The 14,476-nt window shown below is 46.7% G+C and overlaps 1 protein-coding gene across 2 annotated transcripts in view; it reads right to left on the minus strand.

Moving 5' to 3' along the window:
• Positions 1 to 14,154, minus strand: part of LOC147629176 (uncharacterized) — a 47,073-nt gene extending 32,919 nt beyond the window's left edge. Inside the window, exons 1-2 of one of the 2 annotated variants that reach the window (XR_015267915.1) lie at positions 13,830 to 14,154; positions 13,499 to 13,632 (exon numbers count right to left, since the gene is read on the minus strand). The gene's annotated coding sequence lies outside the window, so the exon portion shown is untranslated. The remainder of the gene's footprint in view (positions 1 to 13,498; positions 13,633 to 13,829) is intronic. The other variant, XM_086812432.1, reaches the window with a different exon arrangement.
• Positions 14,155 to 14,476: the final 322 nt, after the last annotated feature.

Genomic DNA, 14,476 nt, shown 5'->3' on the forward strand with positions numbered 1-14,476 from the left:
CCCCAATCGGTCCCCTCCCTCCCTCGACGCCCTGGGCAACCATCTCGCCCCCCCCCCCTCCCTTCCCTATGAGGGCAAAAGGACGAAAGGACCATATGCACGCGAGATCAGAGCAAAACAACACAGCATGAAATAGGTGAGCGAGTCTATATATAATGGTGAGTGAACATGTGTACAAGAGCCCTCTGATGTGAGGTGAGTCTGAGTAGAAAGACTAGTGCAGAAGCAGAGATGATGTTGGAGCAGAAGCACGGTCGATGACAAAGGCTCGCATCGATGTGAGGCAAAGCACTCCGAGAGGTAGTCGGCGTCGAAGGCTCGTGTCGGTGGAAGCAGAGGCACTCCGAGGTGGTAGTGGCAGCAGAAGATGAGGTGATGCACGCTCCGGTGACAAAGATGTTGCTATACCTGAGGTGGTAGATGAAGAGCAGATAGGACTGCCGTCCTGAGTGGTGGTGGTGGTGCAAGCTCTGATGACAAGGGTGCAGGCTCTGGTGACAAGGGTGCTGCCTACCTAAGGGGTGCAAGCTCTGGTGACAAGGGTGCTGCGTACCTAAGGGGTGCAAGCTCTGGTGACAAGGGCGTTGCGTACCTGAGGGGTGGTGAGGAGCAGAGAGGGCTGCCGTCCCGAGTGGTGCAAGCTCTGGTGACACGGGTGCTGCGTACCTGATCTGGTGTCGATGACGAAGATAAGCAGAGAGTGGGCTGTCGTTCTGAATGGTGGTGGTGGTGCAAGCTCTAATGACAAGCGTGCTGCAAGACCTAAAGGGTGCAGGCTCTGGCGACAAGGGTGTTGCGTACCTAAGGGATGCAAGCTCTGGTGACAAGGGTGATGCGTACCCGAGTGGTGCAAGCTCTGGTGACACGGGTAATGTGTACCTGATGCGGTGTCGATGGTGAAGATAAGCAGTGGGTTGTCGTCCCGATGGTATGATGTAGTAGAGAATGGCTGCTTTACCGAAGGTGAAAGCTGATGAAGTGCTGATGTCAACGCTGATGTAGTAAAGAGGGCTGTTGTCCCACGGTGTGGCCTGTAGCAGAGAGAGTGGGCTGCTGTCCCGTGATGTGGCCAGAAGAGAGAACGCTGATGTGCTGTCCTGTCAAGCGAGGATGATGAAGTGACGGTGTGTAGAGCCTGGCAGCAGCAGCAGCGGCAGCAGCATATGAAGTGGTACCGGATATGATCAATGATATGGTATGCTGAGGTGAATGATGAGGCAAAGCCATATATACTAAGGGGGAGTGCTGGTCGGCCAGCCTAAAGGCTGTCGGCCAGCAGCAAAGACAAAAATCCCCAAATAAAACCAAAAAATCCCCTTTTTAGGGCTGGGAAAAATATTGTTTTCACACACTCCACCCCCCCCCCTTCTCTTGCCCTTCCTCAATGCATGAGAACCGATCCATCTATGCCGAGACCAACGTAGCTCGCAGATGTACTTTTTCTATCGAGGAATTTCATCTTTTGGCCTTTTCTATTGCCTACCCCCCCTCCCCCCTTGTTGGAGCACTCTATGATGGCAGCCGCTCCGTCTATCTTGATGGACGCAGCTTGCAGATGTTCCACTCCTCGACATTCTCATTGGCACGCCACTCTCACGGTTCTTTGATACTTATCTCGTACCTTCGACTATGGTCTCTCTTTCAGAGGAGGCACTCTGACGCTGACTAGGCAGGTGATCAGGATACCAAGCAGTCCACTTCTGGTTACTACTTCACTTTAGGTTCTGGCCTCATGTCACGTGCACGCCCGTGCCATGGCTAATCTTTGGCATGAACATTCTTAATCCTTGATTAGTCAGCAGTTAAGCCAACATCGGAATCATCATTAGTAGAATCATCTACAGCATCTTCATCAACATTAGATCATCAGCATCATCGGCAGCACCATCATCTTCAGCATCAACATGAGAATGCATGAAGGGGTTGTCGGCTGGCAGCAACATCATGTCGGCTCGCACAGCAGGCAACCGGTTCCCCTAGCATGGCAACAGGTGGCAGGACCGACAGGCGGTTAAAGCGCATCATTTAATTCAGCATTTATGAAAAGGAATCTTGTCCACAGCAGGCCGACAGCAAGGGAACTGGCCAACTAGTGTCCCACACTAATATATAAGCATAAGCCATAATTCAATCATTCGCATTCAGTTCATTCATCATCTAGCATCAGTTTAAGTCATGTAGAAGGGCTAGGGTCACCCCTATGGGGCTAACCAAAGGCCTAAGTCATGTACAAGCATCAAAGCAACCTTTTGTACCATATTAAATACAAGAAAACCTTGACACCCCAATCTCTCTCTTCTTCTCTCTCCTCTGTCTTAATCATCTTAATTCAGCATCAATGTTCTTAATCAAGCTTAGGGTTGTGGATCAGTATAGCAAGGCTTCCGCGCATGCAACACCTCTTTTCTTGGAGATCCAAGAAGCAGACTATAGTTTCTCTTTCTTCCACTGAGGCTGAGTTCCGTGCTTATTTGATACTTGTTGCGAGCTATTATGGTTGATGGAGATGCAGAGTAATCTTGATGTTCTTTTGAACTCTCCCATTCGCATTCTTATAGACAGCCAGAGTGCCTTGGCATTGGCACATACTCCATCTTTTCATGGCAGGACAGGTTCATTTTCACTTTGTTTGTGAGCTTGTCGCTGACGGCACGATCTATCTGGACTATTGTCCCTATCAGGACAACCTAGCTAATCTCTTCACCAAACCTCTTCCTCCAAATACTGTTGATCCGCTCTTACCCGTATGGAAGTCAGACCACCATGTTGGAGCTGAGAGGTGTTGGAATGATCATCTCCAAACGTTGTGAACCCATGTTTGCACCTCTAACTGGGAACTAGCCACACATGTTCCCAACTCCCTACCTCTTCTGAATCGTCTGCATTCGATTCTTCTATCTCACTATCGGATTGATCCTCAACTCTACTTTCTTCTTCTTTTGCCAGCTCGTCAAATCCCAGGTCTTCCACATCTATGATGGTGACGGTTTGTCTAAGCTTTGGATTCAGCCCCTTTATGAACCGTTCGCCCATTAGTTCTTCAAAGGCTCTATTGGCTTCATCCAATCTCTCCCTTAGGGAATTTTTGCTACATAAACCTCAACATCCATATCTTCTTGCTTTAGCTCCCTCATGATGTCGGTAAGCTGTCCTAAAGTCTTGACGTTCTGGAACCTCTTTAGAACTGCATCCTCAGCTTCTCATACATGTCGAAGTGGTCTTCATCGAGCTGTGTGAACCACTCCATCGACACATCACCAGAGGTGGCTGCAGACTGGTCTCTCTTTGGTTCTTCCAGCCTTGGACCTCGGACTCTGCAGACCTTCCATGCTTGCTGAAACTTTTTGACATGGATATCTGGATCCTCTATCTTCTTACCTTTGTATGCCGAAAACTATTTATGGCTGAAGTTGTTTGCCATTCTGAATTTGTGCTCAGGTTCCGCTTCTTGGAATAGGTCTCGAAATCCTAAGTACTCCTATTGCTGTTCTACCTCTTGTTCTTGGCCCTTTTCTTGATTCTGCACCAGTTCTTGCATTACTTGCTGCTACTTGAGCTCCTCTAGTGCTTCTTCTCTATCGGCCAAGATTCTTTTGGAGGCAGCAGCCTCAACACTGACACTCCTCTGCTTTAAATTCTACTTCAGCACCCTGGGTGCTCCTCTAGCGGTGGCGTTTGTGTTCCTTAGCAAGATCACCAAAAGTGTCAGGGGTCAACCAGCACAACAAGACAGACGTCCGCTGATTAGGATGGATCCAGCAATGCTTGGATGCCCAATACACAAGATCACCAAATGGATGGTGAGGTCCGCCGCACAGACACTTCAAGAGAAGTGTACTGAGACTACTGAAAGAACTAAGCAGATGCAGTGAAAGAAGTTTACACAGTAAGGCAAATGCACATGACTCTACTATTATATGTAAGACAAGGTCACAAGAGAGCTGATATACATCATTGTATCAGTATGCAGCATAGTGTGTATGCGCCTGTCACTACATTCAAGATCCTAACAGTTTACTGCCTGATGGTTACAGCATATTGTACAAAGAAGTGGGTACATGGGCAGCTGCCAGCATTGACGTTATAGTCAGTCATGTGGCCGGACTGGCTCTACCTGTTAAGGAGTGGGCGGTGATCCGACTACCTTCATGAGGTCTGGCGGCACTTCCGGTAAAGGTGGATCCCATGGATCAACAACACCCATGCTAGAACAAGAGGAAGGAAGAAAAATACTGCCAGTGCCCTTACTTTGCAATCAGACAGCCCAAGGAAGCGGTCTCTGCTCCTGAGTCCTGCTCTGATCTTCTTTTGGCATACTCTTGCTTGAACAAATCAGTCAACAATTTTTCTTTGTCCTGCAAGTTTTTGATCCATTCTTGCTCCTTCTCCATTGTTGCTATTAATCTTCTGCTAATCTTCTACTCACTTCCTTTTGTTCAGTCAGCTTTGCTGTTAGCTTTTCACTGATGCTTTCAGCAGTCTTCTCCTCCCCCTTGAGAGTGTTAGCATACTGTTTGTATTTGTCCACAAGTTTTTTCTGTCTTAGCATCTCTTCCAGACCCCATCTGTGGTGGTCATCCCTTTGCTTTTTAGCAGTGTTTATTAGAATGCCACTGCTTTTGTACTACTGCTGAAGCCTTGTCTGAGCATCCTTTAGCTCTTTCGGCAATTCTTGGACCCTTGTTTGACTAGCAAAAGTTAATGTATGCTGCCTCTAGACCAGAGGCTGGTGCAACAGTCACAGTGGAACAATCTGCACCTACCGGTCAATCAGGCTAACCCGATGATGTTCATCAGGAAATTTTAAAATATTCAAGAATGAGCTATCCGATCGAGCTGCCCAACACAAAAATGCCTATTGTCTCTGCAACCGAGAGCAGCTTCACCAGAATGACAGTACAAACTTGGGAAGACTCAACCCTAAGAGGGACAGAGCTTAGAGAACCTGGACGCCAGTGCAACAGCATACCTGAGCACACTCCTTTACAAGCACAAGCATCTTGAGGCAACTCCGATTTCTTTTACATTGAGAGCACCAGATGATAGATCAGCCCTTGGAGTCACGGAAGATGATCAGCAACGGAGGCAAACCAGAGCTTCAGCTGACTATCGTCAGCCTGTTCTTTTCTCAAGATCAGCACATGCCAAACCTACACCAGTTTAGTTCCACCAGGCGCGCCAAGGAGGAGCCGTCAACTTCCAGCAAAACAAAGCGGAAGATAGGTGTTGATTGGGAATCCAGTTGCCAGCTGTCAGCCGTAGATCATCATGTGCAACTTTGCATCATTCTGAGGCAGCTTCAATTTCTATTACATTTAGAGCACCAAATGACAGATCAGCCATTGGAGCCACGGAAGATGATCAGCAATAGAGGCAAAACAGAGCTTCAGCCTTGAAGCCACGGAAGATGATCAACAACAGAGGCAAAACAGAGCTTCAGCTGACTATCATCAGCCTGTTCTTTTCTCAAGATCAGCACATGCCAAACCTGCACCAGATTATGTGAGGGCAAAAGGACGAAAGGACCAAATGTACGAGAGATCAGAGCAGGAGCATGAAATAGATGAGTGAGTCTATATATAATTGTCAGTGAACATATGTACAAGAGCCCTCTGATGTGAGGTGACCTTGAGTAGAAGAAGACCAATGCAGAAGCAAAGACGATGTCGGAGCTAAAGCACAGTCGGTGACAAAGGCTCGCGTCGATGTGAGGCAAAGGCACTCCGTGAGGTGGTCGGTGTCGAAGGCTCGAGTCCGAGGATGCAGAGACACTCCGAGGTGGTAGTGAGCAGTGGAAGCTGAAGTGATGATGATGTCGATGGTGATGCAGACTCTGGTGATAAGGGTGTTGCTATACCTGAATGGTGATGAAGAGCAGAGAGGGCTGCCGTCCCCAACGGCACAAGCGCTGGTGACAAGGGTGCTCCCATACTTGAGGGGTAGTGAGGAGCAGAGAGGGTTGCCGTCCCCAGTGGTGGTGGTGGTGCAAGCTCTAGTGACAAGGGTGCTGCAATACCTGAGTGATGGTGTGGAGCAGAGAGGGCTGCTGTCCCGAGGTGTGAGATGGTGAGCAGAGAGGGCTGCTGTCCCAAGGTAAAACGATGATGTACTCTATGTGGCAGAGAGGGCTGCTATCCCCATGAACTGAAGATAAAACGGTGGTGTGCTCTGTGTAGCAGAGAGGGTGGTTGTCCCACAAGCTGACGTAAAACAATGGTGTGCTCTACTATAGCAGAGAGGGCTGATGTCCCATGAGCTGATGTGAAACGCAGATGTGCTCTATGTAGCAGAGAGAGCTGTTGTCCCATGAACTGATATGAAATGCAAATGATATGTAGCAGAGAGTGGGCTGTTGTCCCAAGGTATGCTGCTAAAGGAAAACGCTGCAGATATGCTGTCAACAAAGAAGATGTGCTGATGTAGGGCAGGCGCCGACAGTGGCGACAGATAGATGATGTGGTACCGGATATGTCTATGAAGTGGTACAAGAGAATGAATGAAGAGGAAATGCTATATATAGTCAAGTGGACTGCTGGTTGGCCAGGCCAGTGGCTATCGGCCAACAACAAGACACAAAAAGATGGAAAAAATCTAATAAACCTAGAATAATCCAGATAAATCCCCTTTTTAGGGCTGGACAAAATGCCACTTTCACACACCCCCTCTCAGGCCAAAAAGAGGACCATGAGAGAAGATGGAGGATGCCAAGGTCCCACACTGACACACTAGCAGAAAGAATGTATCCCCCTCTGGAAACAAAGTCTGATAACGTCAAAGAGGGTGAGCGTGATAGGAAAGGTAGTGAAGGTGAGTTGATGTAGATGGGGAGAAAAAAATTTGATCCTTGGGAGTGCAGGTAGACGATCCATGCTGTGTGCTGTGGAGGTCTTCAATCCCTTTGCTCACAATAGCTCTGATACCATGTGAGGGCAAATGGACGAAAGAACCAAATGTACGAGAGATCAAAGCAAAACAACATAGCATGAAATAGGTAAGTGAGTCTATATATAATGGTGAGTGAACATATGTACAAGAGCCCTCTGATGTGAGGTGACTCTTAGTAGAAGAGGGCCATTGCAGAAGCAAAGACAATGTCGGAGCTGAAGCACGGTTGGTGACGAAGGCTCACGTCAATGTGAGGCAAAGGCACTCCATGAGGTGGTCGGTGTCGAAGGCTCACGTCGGTGGATGCAGAGGCACTCCGAGGTGGTAGTGAGCAACGGAAGCTAAAGTGATGATGATGCAGACTTTGGTGACAAGGGTGCTACTGTACCTGAATGGTGATGAAGAGCAGAGAGAGCTACTGTCCCGAGTGGTGCAAGCTCTAGTGACAAGGGTGCTCCAATACCTGAGGGGTGGTGAGGAGCAAAGAGGGTTACCGTCCGGTGCACCGTGCAAGCTCTGGTGACAAGGGTGCTACAATACCTGAGTGATGGTGAGGAGCAGAGAGGGATGTTGTCTCGAGATGTGAGATGGCACAGAGGGCTGTTGTCCCAAGGTAAACTGTAGAAGAAAAACGCTGGTGTGCTCTGTGTAGCAGAGAGGGCTGCTGTCAAATCCATCTCCTCGTAGAACGTTCCTGGTACGAAACTCGAAACCTGCAAATAAACCAAACAAACAAGAAGGGGGTGCAAGCCTGACTCACCTCCCACACGATAGCCGTGGGCTTGCCCACGATAGCCGTGGGCAAGCCCACAGACTTGGCTGTCCCTACCGAGCCACGAGCTGAGCTAACTAGATGGACATACCGACCAATCTCTACCTCGTGACGTCCCATACCGCCACGAAGCTACCCTCGCAGGCCTCGAGACTGCTGCCGGCCTCAACTGCATGAAGCAGGTGCACGTCTGCACTAGATCTAGACTCCAGACCATAGAGCTCTCACAAATCACGCGAGACTCTATATAAATAATGACTAACCTTGGCCACCCTTTTAAAGGCTCTTGGCCGGTCATCGGGCATCCACACTTGGGCACCCGCCCGTCCATACTTGGGTGCCCGCCCGTTAGTCTATCCCTAATTCAGCTCGCCAATCTGCCTGCCTAGCTCCAAGCTTTCCCAAACCTCGAAGCTAGTCTTGTGTGCGTGTAGCACACGGATACACTGTGCACATGACATACTCCCCTTCCTCTAAGAGCTCACTCCTGAGCTCACTAAAAAGCCAGGGTAATCTCTCTGAAGAGTAGTCAATGTCTCCCATGTAGCGTCCTCCTCAACACGATCCTTCCACTTGATCTTGTATTCCGTGATAAGCGTATTACGTAATCTTCTTTCACGAAATCCAAGAATCTTTTCAGATTCGTGTGAAACAATGGTCATGTCTTCGACATCTATGATTTCTTGAGGAGTAACTAACTGGTCTGTTCCACCCAGTACTTCCTTAAGTCTACTGACATGAAATACAGGATGAACTTTCACATGAGAAGGCAAATCCAGTTCATATGCAACTGAACCAATCCAATTCATATGCAACTGAACCAATCCGTCATGTAAAATAAGAAATAGTCCACAATATCTAGGGGATAATTTCGGAGATCGACCTGTCCGTAAAGTCTCGGAATCTTTCGGAACTCGCAAATACACCATCGTTCCTTCAGAGAACTCTCTGGGTAAACGATGTCTATTAGAATATAGATACGAGCTGAATCAAGGGCCTCGTCCAAAGTTTTGCATTTGTTATTTTTAACCTGTAAACGGTATGAGTCGGGTAAACCGGCTACAAAGAATCCCAAAAGAGTTGAGGGATCCATCTTCGTAGCTTTCATCTGCAAGTCTCTAAATTTCTGGAGGTAGACCTCATAAGTGAGATGCTGCGAGGTCATGGTCAAAGCTGTAAACCGGGCAACCACATCATAATCGTCCTCTTTCTTGAGGAATTCTTTCTTGAAGACATCTTCGAATTGTGCCCAAGTCGTTGGCTTAGGGTTGAGTTCCTTCCCCCGAAGCAAAGCTTTGCCTGAGAGAAAACCTGCTGCTAACTGGATCTTTTTCCCATCGTCATATGGATGGAACTGAAAATGGACTTACCACTTATGTAGCCAAGTGTCTACTATCTCCTTGGTACGCTGCTTGTGCTCGCCCCCGAACTATTCCAGAGTAATGTTGGGGCCTAAAGCAGAGGCCAAGGTATCCATACCCGAAAGAGTAAATAGGGTAGTGGTCAAAAGAGAGATGGAGTTCTGCAAAGCTTGCATCTGTACGGCGATTTGTGCTTGACGTTCCAAAGAAGAAGCTTCAAGAGCCACTTTAAACTCTTGGAAATCTAATTTTGACACATAATCGTCGAAAAGATCGGCATCGGTGTCTTCCGTAGCTGGCAAGCCTTCGCGTTCGATAAGAGGCTCCAACTCCGATTCTTGGGTCAATATCTTGAAGAGAGCTAGGTGAGAGAAAAATTAATCTTGCACAAATAAGAGTGCTAGGGAACTCGAGAGCTTGAGAGCTTGAAAACTTGAGAGATGTGTGGCAAGAAGCCCGCTTAAGGGAAATATATAGGCTTTTCCAAAAGCTATCTTTAGCTTTTGCTTTTGTGTGTTTTTTTTTTTGCATATATATATATATATATATATATATATATATATATATATATATATATATATATATATATATGCTGTTTTCTTTTAAAAAAAGAAAAAAAACAATTATAAAGCAATACTATTGTTTTTTTTAAAACCCTTTTTCAAAGAGTGTGTTTATAAAAACGTTAGGCACATCTGAAAATACCCAAAGCAATCGATTGTTTTTTTTTCCTAAAAAAACAAAAGCTAAAAACAACTCGTCGATTGCTTTTGCTAAATTATACGCCACCCGTTTGCCTATTGACGGGGACCGCCTGCACCCGCTTGTCCCCGGCGTTTAACGTGTGCGCCTGAACTTGTTGCGCATACGGTCGGCCGCCAGTGCTTAACTTGGCACGCCTGCGCCTACTTGCGAGTACAACGGGCCCCTGGCTTTATGCTCCTACCTGGCTGCGAGTACCCCGATTGCATATACCAGCCGCCAACGATTGCAGTTCCACCTACACTGGCTGCGCATACAAGTTTCAGGCGGGCTGCGCTACACACCAAGCGTCACTTCTCTCCCTCTCTTTCTCTCTCTCACTCTCTCTTGCATACAGCTGACTGGCTTTTTCTTGTTTTCACTCTCTTCAAACTGTTTAACAGTTCAAGAACATACAGCCCTACTTCTTGCTAAACCCAACTAGACCACAATCTCCATCATCACGGGCTCCTACGATGAAAAAGCAACATACTGAATCTGAAAAATAGCAGTATGCACAGGAAAAACAGCAAGCTTCTCGAACTCGTACCTTTCTTCGACCTCATCTTCTCTACCTACCGACTTGCTCGTCCACAAGGCATGCTCTGATACCACTATCAAATCCCCAAAGGATCTCCTCGTAGAACGTTCCTAGTACAAAACTCGAAACCTGCAAATAAACCAAACAAACAAGAAGGGGGTGCAGGCTTGACTCACCTCCCAACCACGACAGCCATGGGCAAGCCCACAGACTTGGCTGTCCCCACCGAGCCACAAGTTGAGCTAACTAGATGGACGTACCGACCAATCTCTACCTCGTGACGTCCCATACCGCCACGAAGCTACCCTCGCGGGCCTCGAGACTGCTGCCGGCCTCGGCTGCATGAAGCAGGTGCACGTCTGCACTAGATCCAAGCTCCAAACCATAGAGCTCTCACAAATCACGCGAGACTCTATATGACTAATGTCTAACCTTGGCCACCCTTTTATTGGCTCTTGGCCGGTCATCGGGCGTCCACACTTGGGCGCCCGCCCATCCATACGTGGGTGCCCGCCCGTTAGTCTATCTCTAACTCAGCTCGCCAATCTGCCTGCCTAGCTCCAAGCTTCCCCAAACCTCGAAGCTAGTCTTGTGTGCGTGTAGCACACGCTAGATACACACTGTGCACATGACAGCTGCTGTCCCATAAGCTGACGTAAAACGATGGTATGCTCTACTGTAGCAGAGAGGGCTGCTGTCCCATGAGCTGATGTGAAACGCAAATGTGCTCTATGTAGCAAAGAGGGCTGTTGTCCCATGAACTGATATGAAACGCTGATGATATGTAGCAGAGAGTGGGCTGCTGTCCCAAGGTATGCTACTGAAGGAAAACCCTGCAGATATGCTATCAACAAAGAAGATGTGCTGATGTAGGGCAGGCGCCGGCAGTGGCGGTAGATAGATGATGTGGTACCGGATATGTCTATGAAGTGGTACAAGAGAATGAATGAAGAGGTAATGCTATATATATAGTCAAGTGGACTGCTGGTCGGCCAGCAAAGCAAGACACAAAAAGATGGAAAAAATCTAATAAACCTAGAATAATCCAAATAAATCCCCTTTTTATGGCTGGACAAAATGCAATTTTCAGACAGATTAGTCCCACCAGGCATGCCAAGAAGGAGCTGTCAACTTCCAGCAAAACAAAGCGGAAGATAGGTGTTGATTAGGAATCCAGCTGCCAGCAGTCAGTCGTAAAGCTTCATCATGCACAACTTTGCGTCATGTGCACAGCCAGCCGACTGTTGTAACAGAATGTACATCAGTGTTCTTGTAATCTTGTCCTTGTAACAGTCAGCAAGATGGGTATGCCCTGCTAAACCAAACGTTTTTGGACAGATGTATGTACAGTGGTAAAGAGTAGAGACAGATAGAGAGAAAGAGAGTGAAACAGTCAGTAGAGCTTACAGCTTAGGGTATTCTGCATAGTAGAGCATTGGCTGCACTGTAGTCACCTTGTACATGAGCATGCAATAATCACAAATATACATCGAAAACCAGTCTGGTTCTCAATCTCTTCCATCCTATGTTCGTAATGTCTGACCACTGATCATCCAGGTCCATTATGTCACTCACCTGACCAGCTCTTGTTAGTGCTCAGGCATTGTTAGGCATTGACAGCCTGTGTTGACCTGCAGCCTGATGTCTTGCTGTGTTTACTCCCAACAGTCCTGCTCTACATGTGTGCAAACCAAAACTCCCCATCACTCAATGACCTTGTCCCTGATTCACAAGGCTCTTTAAAGTTTATCGTCTATTTCTCACCTAAACTACCCTACACACATGGCCTCACTAGTCATGGCAGAGCCATCTGAGGCCTTTTCAGTCTTGTATGCTTTACGGGACATTGATCAACCAAAGGATCCCCCGAACCGAACTTCGGCTACTTTTGGAGTTCTTACTTCAACGTGCTGGTATTGGACCGACCCTCTGGCGCTGAAGAGGAGGTGTTGGAATATATCATCTCCAGATGGTCTACATCATTTTCATGCTTGTACTGGCCATTTATGAGGCCTTGCATGTGCATATTTATTTAGGCATTTTTCCCATTTTTTTATTCCTTTTATAGCATTTTTATGCTATTGTGATGCTGTCCGCCTGCTACAGCTGACCGACCAGCTCTCATGGGGAATATATAAGGGTTGTCCCCCTTTCCCCCATTTCATCTCATTCTTTTGCATCCACTTGAGGTCATTAGCAGCTGCTTCTGCTTCTTATCATTGTACAACACCTACGGGCTTCCCTTGTGCTCAGTTTTCAGCAATAAACATCAGTTTCCAGCATTTACATGTCTTGTATCTGGGCCCACATCTGTGTTTTTCTATTTGCTTCACTTTCTTTCATACGCCACCAACATGGATTCCACCTTTGAAACATAGGGTTTGTTGATTATCCTCTCTAGATCCACAACATGGGATTTAAAAGGAATATAGAAATTGGAGAAAACAGTTCCCAGAAAAACAATGGGGCTCAAAACTAATCCAAATAGTTAGGGAATAAATGTTGAGTTGAAAATCCCCAACTATCTTTGGGAAATTAAGTTCTAGGATGAAGGGACCTTGTGTCGTAGACACAACTGCTCCTAGGAAAACATATTCCTCCTCTCCCTCTCCATGAATCTTATGTGGGGATCATTCGGAATTGAGTGTAAATAGTGTGATATTCTCATGGGGGAAGTTGGCAGAAATCCATATAAGGAAAGGATTGCATCAAAGAGTTATGTAGTGAATCTACCAAACCAGATACTTCTCTCATATGTGATCCTCTTTTCACAAACAGCAAGAAGTAAGGTACATTTGAAATTCTCAGCTATCAGTCCAAATCTTGCACAAATATCACCTTTACAGTTGTAAAAGCAGCAAACCATATTGAGAGACTGGTGGTAATGAATAGACCACTGCTGACTGGTTACCCAATTTCCCCTCTGAGACCAAAAAGAGGTCTGGAAAGATAACAACTAGGCTTTGGAGGTATTTCTTTTTGAGATTATAACTACATTAGTTATGAACCAAAAAGCTCTTATAACATGTGAAGGAATGAGTTTGGAGTAAATCGATGCAAGCGATGAAGGAAGAGAATTGGCATCACTGACCTTTGTGAAAGCTCTTAACAAACATTCCAAAACAATACTTGCAAGACATTAAGGGATGACATTGACAATGGAAAGCTCTTAATGAAGGGATCCAAAAGGGTGCATACCACTTCAAATTGATATATGAAGTGCAATAAGCTGAATATTATGTGTATGAGCAGGCAAAGCAGTCTCCACAATGATGTCTGTCATTAAGACCACCGAGAAGCGGCGATGTGCCCTGGGTGTAAAGTAACCACATCTGCATATATCGTGAGATAGGGTTAATCTCTGTTGCTAGTGTATATGTACTCAAACTTTGAGCATATATCAAAGGCGATGTGCCTACTTCTGTAAAGAAGGTTATTGAAAGTGCGAAACCAACAAGCAAGAGCTCTGAAACCACCATAAAAGGAATAGCAATGTCCGCTTGAAAGGCAGCAAAGGGTGGGCACTTACCTCTGGGAGACCCGCAGCTGAGCTGATTGGGAACTATGATAACCCTCTCTTGTCTTCTGAGATCACAGCCTCGTCTTTGGGGGAGAGGGGAGGGGCGAACCACAAATGCTCGCAGCAGTTGTCTGCGTGCTAAGGAATTTAGGTGAGGCGACGTTGTCTAGTGCGCGCTATCCTCGTTAAAAAATAAAAGGTTAATTCGTAAAATAATATGAGTCTAGAAGAAGCCAGAATCGGTTGACTTCATGGGTGGAGCATGGGAAATAGGGGCTCCTCTTGTGTGGAGGGTGGGCCTTGAGGTGGCTAAAGGAATCGTCGTGATTTTATTGGGTTAATCCATTAATTACCAAAGGGTTCTTCCTGAGCTAGCAGTCGCAATTGAAGAGCTTCACTATAGCACTTGAAAATCGTAAGGTTCACTTTGCTTCAAAAATCGCAATCAAATCACTGCGTGCACAAATATAGCTTTACTTTCTCTTTAAATTATGGACTAGTTTCCTACTGCTCTTTTTTTTTTGCTCCTCTTCATCGCACCCTTTGGTGAACCTCAGTATTCATTGTACCCTTCCCTCAACTATAGCCCCTCTCTCTCTCTCTCTCTCAAGTGCAAAGAAAGTGGAAGTAGGGAGGTGGGGACTGGTGGAAGCCAT

This window comes from Cibotium barometz, chromosome 18 (assembly GCF_041138505.1).
Source record: "Cibotium barometz isolate CiBa-2024 chromosome 18, ASM4113850v1, whole genome shotgun sequence".
Taxonomy (NCBI): Eukaryota; Viridiplantae; Streptophyta; class Polypodiopsida; order Cyatheales; family Cibotiaceae; genus Cibotium; species Cibotium barometz.